The sequence below is a fragment of the Notamacropus eugenii genome, chromosome 3, assembly GCF_028372415.1.
Source record: "Notamacropus eugenii isolate mMacEug1 chromosome 3, mMacEug1.pri_v2, whole genome shotgun sequence".
Classification (NCBI taxonomy): Eukaryota; Metazoa; Chordata; class Mammalia; order Diprotodontia; family Macropodidae; genus Notamacropus; species Notamacropus eugenii.
The window spans coordinates 167,549,246-167,564,999 of record NC_092874.1 but is presented as its reverse complement, the minus strand read 5'-3'; the positions used below and the strand labels follow the sequence as shown (position 1 = coordinate 167,564,999).

Below are 15,754 nucleotides of genomic sequence, written 5' to 3'. Positions count from 1 at the left end.
CTTCTTGTATGAAAATTCTTTCCACTTATGTGTATTGAAAACTGACTTATAGTCTGAATTATTAGAACATTTTCTGGGACACAGAGAGCTTAAACGATACACAAATAATGTGTGTCAGAGGTGGGACTTAAACCCAGGTCTTTCTAGCTCCAAATCCAGTTTTCTATCTGTTAAGCTTTGCAATTTCTTGCCACATTTATGAGAAGTTATCTTCTTGTTCCCAAGGTCATATTGTCCCCACTTACACTTCCTGTTTTCTTTTCCTAATTCTGGGGTTTTCTGTGCAGGTCAGGCAAGCTACGTTTCAGATTCCTCATCTAGAAAGTGGTAAGGTTGCTCTAGGTCTACTATTTTTAAGATAATAATAAGGATGATAATAATAATAATAACTGGCATTTACGTAATACTTTAAGTTTTGTGAAACACTTTGTATATATCTAATTTTATCCTCACACTGACCCTGGGAGGTAGAAGCTACTATTGCCCCCATTTTAGAGATAAGGAAACTGACACAGACAGACATTAAGTAACTTTTCCAGGGTCATCTAGTTAGAGATCACATTTGAACTCAGATCTTCCTAATTCCAGGTCCAACTCTTTATCCACTGTGCCACTTCTGTTAGTCAAAGATCCCTTCCAACTCTAAATCGCATAATGATTCATAGGTAGGTAAATCTAATCCCACACAATTCTTCCACCAACAGCCTATGTTTTAGCAGCTATATTTTAGCTCATCAGTGACAAAACTACTTTCTGGATGTGTGTCCATCAAGCTTAATAATTTAGAAAATTATTCCTCTAAGTGATAACTTATAGGGCATAGGACAAAGTGACTCCCTACTCCATCTAATTTCCATCATCCTCACTATGAGATGACATGAAATTCCATATAGTTCAACCAAAGCTTCATGTAAAGAACATAGAATATACTATCAAATGAACAATTCATGTTGAGTTTCCACCAAATAGTTATGATCCATTCAGAGCACATACTTCAATTTTTACAAGGAGGAAGATTGTGCAATATTCTGTTCATTCCTTATTACCCAAGCTTTTGATTACCAAGGATCTGTCAGGTCTCATTTAGCATGGATGATCAGAACTCTATCCCACCTCATAAAATGCTAAGGACCTAGGTATATTGCACAAATTGGAATCTTAAAAGAGTTCCACTAATTCTAAGGTGACCGCAGGGGACACTTTTCCTTGTTTCCAATGGATTTGGTATGTCTTGTAGATTTTGAATGCAAAAATATATCCACTTTGAAAGCTTGTTTTGCTATTGCATTGTTAAGCCCTAAAAGAGAGATGGGAAACACACACACACACACACACACACACACACACACATACACGCACACACACACACACACTAGAAATGAGTCCTTGTAAAGAACAGGGCTAAGGTACTCTTAATTTGGCATGTAAACCTTAAATAGATCTGACAGTTTAATTTTCTAATATGATATACAGGAAATGTGAAATTAACCCCACAATCATGCCAATACAGTGATTCTACTGGTGGTTGGTTTCACATCTGGAAATACAGAACAGCTAGTTCCTAAAGCTTTATACTTTAAAAATCAAACCTCTGGCTAGAGAAAATCAAAGGCTCCACATTTAGATCTGGTCCTATGACATAATCCTCTCACTTTAAATCAATTAATAAGCATTTTTTAAGCACCTCCTCAGCACCGGACAGTGTGACAGGTGCTGGGAACCCAAAGACAAGACTTTCACAGTCACTGTTCCTAGGCACCAAATTGTGATTACCAAATTATTTAGTAGCCTAGTTGCTTTACATGTATTATCTTATTTTATCCTCACAATAGCCCTGTGAAGCTGGTGCTACCAAGAGTCCCACTTTACAGAGTTTGAGTGATCTATCCAGTCACATGGCTAATAAGTGTCTGTGGCAGGATTCAAACTCTGAGAACAGGGACTGTCTTTTAACTTCCTTTGTATCCCTATTGTTCAGCACAGTGTTTGGCACATAGTAGGTACTCAATACTGTTATCCCTTCCACATTGTGGGGGGCTTGGGGCATGGTACCCTGAAATCTGGAAAATCCTCATATAATTTTTTGACCTTCCATACCAGAGAATGTCTGAATTTTTTCTTTTTACTTTTATGGGGTGTTTACAGTACCTTTTTGTAAAATTTGGGTTAAATGTTTGGTCATAGGCTCTGTGGTGTCTGCTGGTCTTCATGGGTTGTCTGTGACTTCCGCAAAAATCATAAAAAAAGTTCCCATTTAATTTCTTACACCAACCAGCAATATATCGAAACTGGGATGGAGAAAGTCAGAGGTGGAAGAGACTGACTGAAGGTCTCCTGGCTGCAAGTTCAGCACTTTGCTCACTGCGCCACCTAGCTGCCAGTTAATTATTACTGGCATTTATTCTTTTTTTCTCACTTAATAAATGCATATATATAATATATATATTATATATATATATATGAATAAGCAACAAGGTAATAAATATCTTTTTTATAATTAACTTATTTGTTTTCAGTTTTCAACGGTCACTTCCATAAGTTTAAATTTTCTCCTCCTCCCTCTCCCCTTCCTCCAATCTTATATGGGTTCTACGTATACATTCTTATTAAACACATTTTCACATTTGTCATGTTGCATAGTATTAAAATGAATTGGAGAAACCATGAGAAAACAAAACAAAACATAACAAAAGATAAAATAGTCTGCTTCATTCTGTGTTCTGACTTTACAGTTCTTTCTCTGGATGTGGATGGCATTTTGCATCAGGAGTTCTTCCCCTACTGATAAATGGCCAAAGGATAGGAACAGGCAGTTTTCAGAGGAAGAAATTAAACCTGTCTATAGTCACATGAAAAAACACTCTAAATCACTATTGATTAGAGAGATGCAAATAAAAACAACTCTGAGGTACCACATCATACCTATCAGTTTGGCTCACATGACAAAACCGGAAAATGATACACATTAGAGAAGATGTGGGATGGCAGAGTTGGAACACTAATTCATTGTTAGTAGAGCTGTGAGCTGATCCAACCATTCTGATGAACAATTTGGAACTATGCTCAAAGGGCTATAAAAGTGTGCATACCCTTTGACCATTTCTAGGGTTAGTTAGTTGCAAATGTTATTTCTATTTAAAAGAAAGGAAGAGTTGTTGCTTCTTTAATTATACGATCCCAAAGAGATTATAAAAATGGGGAAAAGACCCACGTGGACAAAAATATTTATAGCAGCTCTTTTTGTAGTGGCCAAAAATTGGAAATCGAGAGGATACCCATCAATTGGGGAATGACTGAACAAAGTATGGTATATGAATGTAATGGAATACTATTGTGCTATAAGAAGTGACGAACAGGAGGACTTCAGAAAAACCTGGAAAGATTTATATGAAATGATGCTGACTAAAGTGAGCAGAACCAGGAGAACATTATACACAGTAAGCACCACAGTGTGTGAGGATTGTATCTGTTAGACTTAGCCCTTCATAACAATGCAAGACCTAAAAAATTTGTCACTGACTTCCTATTGCTTACTATATGAAATATAAACTCTGATTTCTGGTGTTCAAGGCTTTCCACAATCCAGTGCCATCCCATCTGTCCAGTCTTAGCTCAAATGACTCAAGTCCTTATAACCTAGGTTTTAGTTCTTGTAGGTGTGCCCTGCATTGTCCTGTATTAATTAGTATTTTCAGTCCATTAATGCCCCTCATGTGTTCCCTATATTTTCCTGGCTCATACTTTTGCCATTACCTAGAACACCCTCCCTTCATCCACTTACTTCTTGAAATTCTATCCATCTTCCAAGACTCATCTCTCCCCTTGCCTCCTCCTATAAGGAACGATGTTTCCCCAGTGACAACTCCTATAACATTTTTTCTCTGTACTTCTGGAACGCATTTCTCATGATCTATCTTGGATTATATTTACTTGCATACATGCTATATCTTCATTCAGATGGAAAACTTCATAAGATGAGTTGTTTCTTATGTATCTTTTTATCTTCCCAATGTGTTCTACATATTGTAATGGCTTAATAAATGTTCACTGAATTAACTCAGAGTGGAAATTAATTGTAAATCTTACAGAAATGCTTTTGAAATTTTAATCTGATTTGCATGCTCATCTCCAATGGTTTTATATAGCTAGGGTTCAAATTTGTTATTGTTCAGTTGCTTCAGTTGTGTTTGACTCTTTGCGATCCTATTTGGGGTTTTCTTGTCAAAGATAAGAGTAATTTGCCATTTTCTTCTCCAGCTCATTTTACAGATGAGGAAACCAAAGAAAACAGGGATAAAAGTGACTTGCCTAGGCTCACACAGCTAGTAAGCATCTGAGGTCAAATTTGAACTCAGGAAGATGAAGCCTCCTTATTCCAGGTCAGGCAATCTATCCACTGAGCCACCTTGCTGCCCCAGCATTTAAATAATAATACGTTAAATTAGTATCATGATTCACCAGGGAAGCCAGAACTGTTAGTTGCAACTGCTACTTGTATCTAAAAGAAAGGAAGAGTTGTTGCTCTGTTTAATTATAGACATGGGATCAGAAGTTATGAGATGGCTCCCAAGACACATGGGAAGGGAAGGACCTGGGGTCTAAGTGTTCTAAAAATCATTGAAAGCATGTTATAAAATGCACTGATATTCTTTTCCATGATTCTATTTATACACTTGAAAGAGTGTCACCCAGTCATAAAATTAGAGAAGCAGATTGTTGTGTTCGCTTGTAGCAGTAAGTCCAAAATGAATTTTTTTAAAGACAACTACAATGTCTCTCTTGCTCCCCTCAACTTAGAATTTGAGTCAGTTTCTTGAACCTATTGGTTCAGAAGTTGAATCACAAGAGGATTGTTTGGCCACAGCCTGCACCACTGAGTGCAATACCACCTGTTGGAGATGCTTCAGGGGCAAGGTCCATTCTCTTTAACACACCTGTGTTAGATGTTTGTAAATATATGCTCATTTTAACTTGCCCTTAATGAACACACACCTACACAGAGCTTCATTTTTCATCCTAATGTTTTTGGAACTTGCAGTCCAATAGCAGCCCCATCATCCTTCATCAAGAAGTTAATGAAATTACCAGGTGTAACCAGTAAAGAGCTGTGGTGATGGTTTGTTTAAAAGAACTGGAAGCAATATCAACTCAAGCCAGATTACACAAGGAAATTACAATGGATGAGAGAGGAATGAAATATATTCTCATTTGAGTTTGCTGATGGCATTCAATTCAGCACACTTGTGAAAGGAAAGAATAATATCAAAATTATGCTCAACAGGGTAAGTGGATGGTGGTACAATAAGGAGAAAAAGAATTTACATATCCTTAAGTATTTAATCGGAAGCCTTATCTCCTCCATGAAGCTTCAACTTTTGACAGATGAACTGTGAATAATATTTTACATTTAGTATAGAATTTGACAGTTTACATAGTGGATTTTTTACAACCATCCTGCAAAGTAAGTACTGTAAATATCAAGACCTCCCTTTTAAAGCTGAGGAAACTGAGGTTCCAAAGTAGTAAGGGATTAACCCCAGGTCACAAACCCAGGTTTTTGTGGATTCCAAGTTCATTACACTACCTCAGATCTCTGCCTCTGCCAACATCAGTATGGTTCAGTCAGTAATTTCTCATCTACTGTCTTGTCTTTCTTTCTGTTTGCTTCATGTCTTTGTTTCCCTAAAAAGATTATAATCTCCTCGAAAATGTGGATTTTGTCAGATAATAATTTTGGGTCCCCTCTGGCAACTAGTGTTGTGTTGAATATATCATGGCTGTTCAAATACTTATAAAATTGAATTGACCACATATCCACAGGAGAGAGGAAGATGGTTAAACACAAGCACAGTGGACCAGATTTATAAGTCTAGAGAGAGCCACACATTTGAAATATACAGCATAAATGTCATGCCATGTGAATAAAGGACATGAACCTGGCAAACTTTAAAAGGAATAAGGCACATATAAGCTGGGAAATAATTATCATTCGTCTGGACTCTTTACTAGTCAGAATCCTATTGGAGCCTAGAGCCCAGCTTGACTTATTCCATTATAAAGAGAGGATAAAACAGTGGAGTGCAAAGAACAGTTATTGAATGAAAGGATGGAAAATCTGTCTTCTGAGAAAAGGGTAAAAGAACTGTGCTTGTCTGTGAGGGGTGACCTAAATGCTGCTTTCATAGAAGATGGATTTGTATGTTTTCTACTGTCAGGAAGCAAAAGCTATATTAGCCATGTTTCCCTTCTAACTTTGGCTGTCAGGAAATTCAAAGCCAAGTATTGAAATCTGCTCAAATCAGATCCCTGAAGATATCCATTCCCTCTGCTTATTTCAAATGATTCCTGTTCAGTTTTACCCTTGAATGTCTTTTCTACTACAATCACCTCCTCATCAGACTCCCTACCTTCAATGTTTTACTTCTTCAGTTCATTCTGCATACAGCTGAAAAAATATACTTTCTAAAACATAGGCCTGACTCATTCGTTTCTTTGCTTAAAAATCAAATAATAGTATCATAGACCTAGAGTTAGAAGGGATCTCAGAAGCCATTTAATCTAATATCCACCTGTATTTTACAGATGAGGAAGTTAAGTCCTGGACCGATTAAATGACTTTTCCCAAGTTCATGCCCGCTTGCAAGTGTCAGAGATGGGATTTGAACCCAGAGTCTCTGATTCCAAAAACATTCCACCAAGACCAGATGAGGGTCTGCTTGTGATCCTAGCTTCCTGGGAGACTAAAGCTAGTGGATTTCTAGAGGTCAGGAGGTCTGAGGTGCAATGAGTTAAGCCTATGGTGTATTCTTACTAAATTTGTTATCAGGAAGCTCCCAGGTGGAGGACATCAGGTTATTGAAGAAGAAGCAAACTGGCCTAAGTTGAAAGTAGAGCATATCAAAGCTTTTGAATCCATCAGTAGTGGTTTCAACCTCATGAGTGAATCACTTATCTTTAATCTGAGACCTGGAAAACTCCATAGGACTGACCTACTATGTTATTAAAAAGTTGTAGGAGTTTTTAGGGCACAGCTAGGTTGTGCAGTGGATAGAGTGCCAGACCTAGAGTCAGGATATTTCATCTTCTTAAGTTCAAATCTGGTCTCAGACAATTAGTAGCTGTATGACCCTGGGCAACTCATTTAACCTTGTTTGCCTCAGTGTTCCTCATCTATAAAATGAGCTGGAGAAGGAAATGGCAAACTACTCCAGAATCTTTTCCAAGAAAATCCCAATGGGGTGACAAAGAGTTGGACACAACTGAAAAACTTGAGAATACCAACACTGGAATGTGTAGAAAAGAGACTAGGGGAAGGAGCTGGATTTGGTGTGACCAGTGAGGAGAGTATCACCATAGTCCTACTGTGCTCACACGAAATATTTGAGTTCAGCAGATTACTAAAGACTCATCATAGATTCTTCAGGTTTCACCTGTCCATTTCTGTCACTACCCATCAATTCAGGCTCAGCTTACAGTAAGAAATGATTAAACTCCATTCATTTCCCAAATCACAAAGACATCCTGTTATTCACTTCCCTCTCTGTATTCATTCAATGTTTGTAATTATTCTAATTATGTACAACACACAAAGGGTTATTAAATGGTGATTTTGTTTAAGTGTGTGCTAATTACACAATGCAGACTACAAGGTCAGCCTGAGATGAATTTTTGTACAAAATAATCTAGATATTAAATACATATTCAAATAATAAACCCTGTTTTAATGATACTGAAGTACTTTTACTGGAAACCATGGGAGAGAATTTCAACAACCAAAAAATGACCTGCCCATGCTACTGGTGTCACCACTGACACTGCATGCAGAGTGTTTGGATTTAATAATAGAAAATAAAAGAAAAAAACAACAAAAAGCTATGCATGGCGAGTTCATCACTAGTAATCAGTAATATAATCTGTGTTGTCATGTGATACAAACTTCAGAATGAATTTTAAACTTGAAATGTTTATAGTAACTTAAGCCTCAATTGTCTTAAATTCTTTTTCTTGACAATAATGAAAAGGAATTGTGATTTCATCAGAATGTGGAACTCCCAGTGTGGGAATCTCCTTCCACCAAAAGAGTTCACATCCTACCATGATTTAGGAGATAAATTCTATATCAGGAAAGTGTCAAGTGTGGGATGTGAATTCAGAGATTCCTGAATTTAAGTTCAGCATTCTATTATACCACATTACCCCTAATTACCTAGTGCTACTAACCTGGTCAATTTCCAAAATATTCCTCATGTCTATTAATCCTTTGAAAATTGGTTAAATGACCAATATAGACATGATATAGACATGTAAAATGTTTGTAGCTGAAAAGTGATGGATAGCATCCTGGGATTTCTAAGCCCTCAAATCCATGCTAACTGCTTATGAGGACCTTGACCACAATCTAATAATGGATATAATCAATTAATTCAAGGGGAAGTAGAGATAAGAGAGGTTGAACATATTTTATACATGATATCCAAAGAGGATCTATGTGGCAGGGGGCAAACTTGTAGCATGCTGTAATATTCCTACCTCAGTTTCCTTTCATCACCACTACTCAATCCCAACTCTCAGCACAAATTCTCCAATGTCTTTTATTTCTTACTATTTTTTTGTAGTAGAAAAAAGTAGAGGACCAAGTTTCAAGAGCTCTTTCCCTCAGAAAACTGATGTTTTGTGTTACCTTCATTTGGCCCTATCATAAAACATACTGCTTGAATCGTATTTGTCCACAAAATAGTTTGGTCTCTGACTCCAGTTCTGTCAAGTACACTATGATTTCCCAGTGACTCAGGCTCAAAACATTGGTGTCATCCTTGACTCCTCCCTCTCCTTCCCTCCCCACATCTGGTCAGTCATCACCAAGTCCTGTTGTTTCTTTTGTAATATCTTTCACATCATTTTATGATTCCTTTCTTTCCCTCTCATTTCTTTCCTCATCTCTAATATGGGGATAATAATACATGCTGATCAAGTCCATTAATCTCCCTAAACTTACCTAAAGTGAGAAAAAGTGCCCCACATACTAAAATCCTCGAAGGATAGTTCTAAGGATAATGCTTCGTAAACTTTAAAGTACTATAGACATGTGAACTATGAATATTATTGTCTCCTCATTCAGGGTCTAATTACCTCTCACCTGGACAATCAAAAAATCCTCCTTGCTGGGAAAGTTCTCTCTACTTCAATTCGTTCTATACACCACTTTCATATTTCTCTGTCTATTCATTATTTCCATGTCACAACTCCTTCCCCTCAAAAATTCCACTCCCCCCATCTGAAAGGTATTTTCTCTTTCTCTCTATTTACTTAACTCCCATTTCTTCTGTGAAAACTTCCCTGCTTACCTTAGCCCGGAGTGATCTCCCCTTTCACTTAACTCTTATTGAATGTATTGTTTCTTTCTATGGCCCTCTTGAAGAACATAGCATGGGGTTACTTTATATTACCATTCTCTTTGCCATAAAAAATATGAGCTTGTTATAGTTAAGTACTCACATTTATCTGAAATCTCATCACTTGAGAAGTATTTCCCCTGGTACCACTTCAAACCTATCAGATTGGTTAATATGACAAAAAAGGAAATTGACAAATGTTGGAGGGGATGTAGAAAAATTGGGACTCTAATGCACTGCTGGTGAAGTTGTGAACTGATCTAACCATTCTGGCAAGTAATTTGGAACTATGCCCAAAGGGCTATACAACTGTGCATACCCTTTTATTCAGCAATACCAGTATTATAATACCAGTCTGTATCCTAAAGAGATCAAAAAGAAAGGAAAATGATGTGTCTGTACAAAAACATTTATAGCAGCTCTTTTGTGGTGACAAAGAATTGGAAATTGGGGGATGCTCATCAATTGGGGAATGGCTAATCAAGTTATAGTATATGATTGTAATAAAATACTATTTTGCCATAATAAATGACAAGCAGGATTGTTTCAGAAAAACTTGGGAAGATTTATATGAATTGAAGCAAAATGAAGTGAATAGAACCAGGAGGACATTGTTCATAATAACAGCACTATTGTATGATGATCTACTGTGAATGACTTATCTATTCTGTTCAATACAATGATCCAAGACAATCCCAAATGACTTATGATGAAAGAGGCTCTCTACCTCCAAAGAAAGAATTGAAGGAGTCTGAGTAAATATTGAAGCATAATTTTTTCACTTTATTTTTCTTGCCTTTTTAAAAAATATATTTATTTTTGTTTTTATTATTTTATTTATTTTTTTTAAATGTTCTACAATCACTACCATAAAATTTAGATTTTTACCCAACCACACTCACCCCCTACCACCCCCTCCCTCCCCAAGACAGCATACAATTCTATATAGGATGTACATATACTTTCTATTGAATACGTTTTCACTATAGTCATGCTATGTAGATGAACTAAAGTAGAAGAAATCATATAACAAATCAAAACATAATACACACACACACACACACACACACACACACAAACATGATCTTCTACATTCTGTGAATGAATTCCATAGTTCTTTCTCTGAGTTTGGAAGGCATTTTGTCTTAGAAAACCATTGGGATTTTTTTTTTAAGTTCTTGCGTTATTATGAAGTTCCAAGTCTACCAGAAAAAACTTTCGCACGCTGTGGTCGTTGCTGTGCACAAAGTGCTCCTAGTTCTGCTCCTTTTGCTCAGCATCATATAGGTCCTTCCAGGCCTCCCCGAAGTCTTCTTGATCATCATTTCTTATGGCACAATAGTACTCCATTACATTCATATACCATAATTTATTCAGCCATTCCCCAATTGAAGGGCATCTGCTTGATTTCCAGTTTTTGGCAACTACAAAGAGTGCTGCTATAAATATTTTTGTACTGTCTTTTTAATTTTTTTTTTGCAGTATGGCTAATACAGAAATATGTTTTGCATGATTTTACATGTATATTTAATATCACATTTCTTACCTTTTCAGTTGGTGGGGAAGGGGTGGGAGGGAAGAAGAGAACTCAAATGTTTTAAAACTCAAAGGTTTTAAAAAGAATGTTAAAAATAAAGAATAAAGAAAAAAGAAAAAAGAGAAGTATGTTCTAACAATGAAGATTGCAATCCATCCATGCCTGCCTATCCTTTCCTTTTCTAGTCTATGTAGGCTCAAAAGGTCAAGATATCTCTTTGGGGGAGATAATAGTCAGCACCCAATGTGCTAAAGGCTTTCCTTGCTCTCTCTTGGCATTGAGAGTGTACAAGGAACACTGACTGTCTACCTAAAATTCCTCACCCTTGTCAGGTGACCAGCCCATGTTCTCTTCCTACCTATACATTTGTTTGATGACATCTTTGATTCTGGTTCCTCAGATTTTTGTTGCTTATATTCTATATGTTGCCCCCACCATTACATTCTCCATGTAGAGAGGAACCATCTCCTATATATATCTCTTTGTATCCCTAACCTTTAGCTCATTATTGAGAAGATGTTATTTGTAGATGTTGATCATGTTAATGATTAACAACGACAACAATGAGGGGAAGGAGAAGGAGGAAGAGAAGGAGGAGAAAAAGGATAAGGAGGAGGAGAAGAAGATAATGTTAGTCGTACTGGGACTTCTGACTTTGGTCTGTTGCCTGCTCAGGAAAAGAATGCAAGCTATTCCACTCTTGGACTGAAATGGTGCGGATTGTCTTCCCAAATTTCCAGAGCATAGGAAAGTAGAATGAGGCTCAAATACCTCCATATGGCCAATGAAAACACCCTTTGGGAAATTTAAGAGACAAAAAATAAAAAAAATAAAAATGGGAAATTTGAGTATCTTGCAATAAACCCCTTTGGAAAAAAGCCTGAATCCTCCAGATCCACTTTTAAGTATCTCAGCCTCCAGGAACTTCATTTAAGCCAAAGAGATTAGCACATGCTGATATGATCTCATACTTTGGCCCAGTGAGTGCCCTCAGCATGTGTGACTAGGCTGGTCATTCTGCTCACAGAACACTAGAACAAGCTACAGCCAGGACCTGTCCATTGGACATTTTTATTTGTTCTAGTGTTAAATGTATTACTTTTAAAAGTTCCATGGTGAGGAGGACATACAGTAGGAATGGTGTTTTTAAAGTATGAGATCCCAAGCATGCAAATGACAATTAGTGGGATTTACTTGGTAATTCTTTGCCTATTAGCAACGCAAAAGCATCATGTCATATAAAAGGGAGTTCAAACGAAAACAATCTGAAGCAGCCCTGATTTTTAACTCTTGATCAAATGGAAAGTTATCTGTGGTTTTAGTGATAAACAAAACTCTTCTCTTTCCTAGCTACTAAGTTTATGAACCAATGCTTCCCAAAGATTAAAATACCATTTATGAATTTGTTTTCTGTTTTTCTTCTTTTCTTCCCTCCCAAAAGTCAACATAAGAATTCATTTTCACCTTCTATATTCACCATTTTCTTCCTTTGCATCAGTCCCTTCCTCTAGCAGTATGAAATTATAAGACCTACTTAAAAGGTACATGGTAGGCTCTTCAGAAATATATCCAGTGAGCAAAGGGAGCACATTGTAAATTATACATACTTTTACTTTACTTATCAATAATTATACTATATTTATCAGAGAAGAGATGAAATTTACTATAAGCTCCTTTTATTCATTTAATGTTTCGTTGTTGTTCAATTGTTTCAGTTGTGTCCAACTCTTCATGACCCCTTTTGGGGTTTTCTTGGCAAAGATATTGAAGTGGTTTGTCATTTCCTTCTCTAGCTTATTTTACAAGTGAGGAAACTGAGGTAACCAGGGTGAAATGCTTTGTCTAGGGTCACAGAGCTAATAACTATATGAAGCCACATTTGAATTCAGAATGACGAGTCTTCCTGACTCCAGGCCCAGCATTCTATCTGTTGTGCCACCTAACCATCTGTACATTTAGTTTACTTACTGTGTATTATATTTGAATATTATGAATTTCATATGTACTTGTGAGAAAAATAGCATCGCTATTTAGTGATACATGATAACATGTATATATCATATTTTTCTCATCCTGCCTGCCTCCGCCTTAGTGCATACACACTGAGGGTTATTAAAATTTCATGTCCTGCCTCATTATTTGGATTCTATCATATTGGGACTCTCAGCTGACAGAAAAAAAGGGGAAATCTTTAATTCTTAAGCTATCTCTAGGGAAACTCTAAGAAAAACCTGAAGAGTCCTCAAGTATGATGCATTTCCTACTTTCTGTTCTAGCTAAAAATGAACACAGACAGATGACTTTGGCATTTTCATTCCTCTACATTTAAGAAATGGGCTGAATTGCCTTAATCAAAGCTTAGGTCTCATGTGCTGCAACATTATCTTAGTTTTTCATTACATAAAATTCTGTCAGGTCATTGTACTATGGGTTTCTTTAACTCAAGAAAGTATTACCACTTGACTGAAAAATTGTACTATTCTACTGAGAAAGTAGAAGGAAAGTTCTTTTTGGCTGAGTAAGTAACTTCAAAAGGCATTCACATGGAGAGTGAAGAAAGGATCAACTTACCTAGTCAATAAACCAGCCAAATCACTGTTGTCTTAACCTACGTATTTCCTTTGACAATAAAGGTTTTACATGATTTTTGACAAAGCTATTCCAGAGAGGGAGAGAACCACTAAGCAGTTGCCATGGGAATAAGAAAAATGGGAAGGTCAGAAGATTTCACATTTTTAGATTGTTAGATTGGAGAGCTTCTAGAGGCAGGAATAATTTAAGTGACTTGCTCAAGGTCACACGGCTTCCTAGTTGCATATGTGAACCCAAGTCTTCCTGATTCTCAGCTGAATATTCTCTATTATGCTCACCAGTTACTTTTTAGCATTAGGCAAACATGAAATTCTTCCTATGTATGCTAAAGGAAGAAAAAGGATAGAAGGAATAAAAGAAGGAAGAAAGGAAAGACAAAAGAAAGGAAGGACAGAAGCAAAGAAGGAAAACAGGGTGGGAAGAAGGAAGGAAGGAAAGAGGGGAGGGAGGGAGGGAGAGAGGAAACAGCAGTGGTAAACATTGAAAATATAAAGAATAAATCAAAAAATTCAGAAGGGGACACAAATTATCAGGGCAACTAAATTGCTATCTTGATAAATTTAACATACATTAAAAAACACCTAAGTGACAAAAGTTCACTGTTTTGTATGCAATCCCTTTCATAATTTATTAAAATGTTTGATAATTAAATTCATAAGAAAAAAATTAAATTCTTTCTTCTGATATGGACCCTCTTTCCAGCAGGAGGCACTGTCAAAGCCCTGTGGGGCAGAGAGGGCATGAAATCTGTGGGGCCTGATCAGAGTCCTCAAAAGAATGGTTTAGGGTACAGCAGCTTCAGGCACCTAGACTGAGAGGAGGAAGAAGAGGGGATAAGTACCCCTGGAGCTGCTCAAGACTTGTACAAATGTTTCCCTTTTTTAACATTTTTATCTTCAGATAAAGACTGGATTGGCAACAGTGATAGCTCCAACGATGTATTGACAGCACTTTAGAACGGGGGTGGGGAGGGGCTAGTAGAGAGCATCAAATCAACTTGTCTTTCTTCACATTTAACATTTCCACTGATTAATGGGGCCCAACCCCTGATAAATAGGAGGAGATGACAAAGTGGGCACTGGTATCTATTCTGATTAAATAATTAATTGCTGTCTATGAAGGACAGACCACTGCCTCCTGTTGACACATATACTTTCAGAGGAATGAAGCCATTGGTAAGAGTGGGCACTGATCTGGGTTTTTATTATGAATAACTTTCCTTCTTAGGCTGAGGCAATGAGCAAAATCTGCATATGCCCCTCATAAGTAATGAGATCCCCAGGGCAAAGCAGGTGACATCTGTTCTGTGACTATAAAATATGGGTTAATTTAAAAGAGCCCCCTCCTTCATTTTTACAGGCAGGCAAAAGGCTTCTCAGTTGGGAAGCTCAGTTCAGTTTCCCCCAGTAACTGCAGGAGGTAACCGTGATATATACACATATACTCTCCAGTACAACCATTTGTGTTTTTTGTTTTTAATGCTGGCCAAGGGATCTCAGGAACAACTTTTTCTACATTTTAAGAAAAAGAAAAATCAGGAGGGCATTTTGCGATTTTTTTTCAGGGAGAAAGAGAAGGAGAAGGCCAATGAGGTAATCCACTTCGCTCCTCTGAGAAAAGAGACGGTAGATTGTAGACATGGAAGGAAGTGTGTGTTATCAGACATGGTCATTATATCAGTTTGTTTTTTCCTTAACTATATTTTTTGTTACAAAGGAAGGTTCTGTGAAGGTAAGGGTATAATGACAATGATGTTTTTAAAAAGCATCAATTATATGTAAAGGAAAATAAAATGAAGGAAATGAAAGCGACAGAATAAAGACCAAGTATGACATAATTTAAAAACTTCTTAAAGCTCCACTTCTATTTTAACTGGACCACTGACTGAACACACAATTAACTCCTCCTTTTAGAGTTCAGTGAGAGCCAAGGACAACTGTGGCTAGTATTAAAACCAGTCATAATCACTTGATAACCAGACACAACACCATATGTTTGAGGGTTTTTTTTTGGAGGGGGGGGAATGAAAGGGGATTGCTTAAATCTTACATCTTATTTGAATTCTTCAAGCAGTAATACTTTCATCCATGTGGCTACCCTGTCCACTGACAGATACTGTAATCCCTTTAAAACTTAATAGGTGGCATTTATGAGGTGCTGTGTCCAGAAAAAAAATAACCTGGGAGCTGTTCTTGTGGTGATGAATGATGAAAAATGATAAGTCTCTCCAAAA

General features: G+C 36.9%; 1 protein-coding gene across 1 annotated transcript in view; it reads right to left on the bottom strand.

The window, feature by feature from the left end:
* The window catches only part of FRMD4A (FERM domain containing 4A), a 547,164-nt gene that overhangs the window by 492,466 nt on the left and 38,944 nt on the right, over positions 1 to 15,754 (bottom strand). The gene's annotated exons all lie outside the window — the stretch shown is intronic.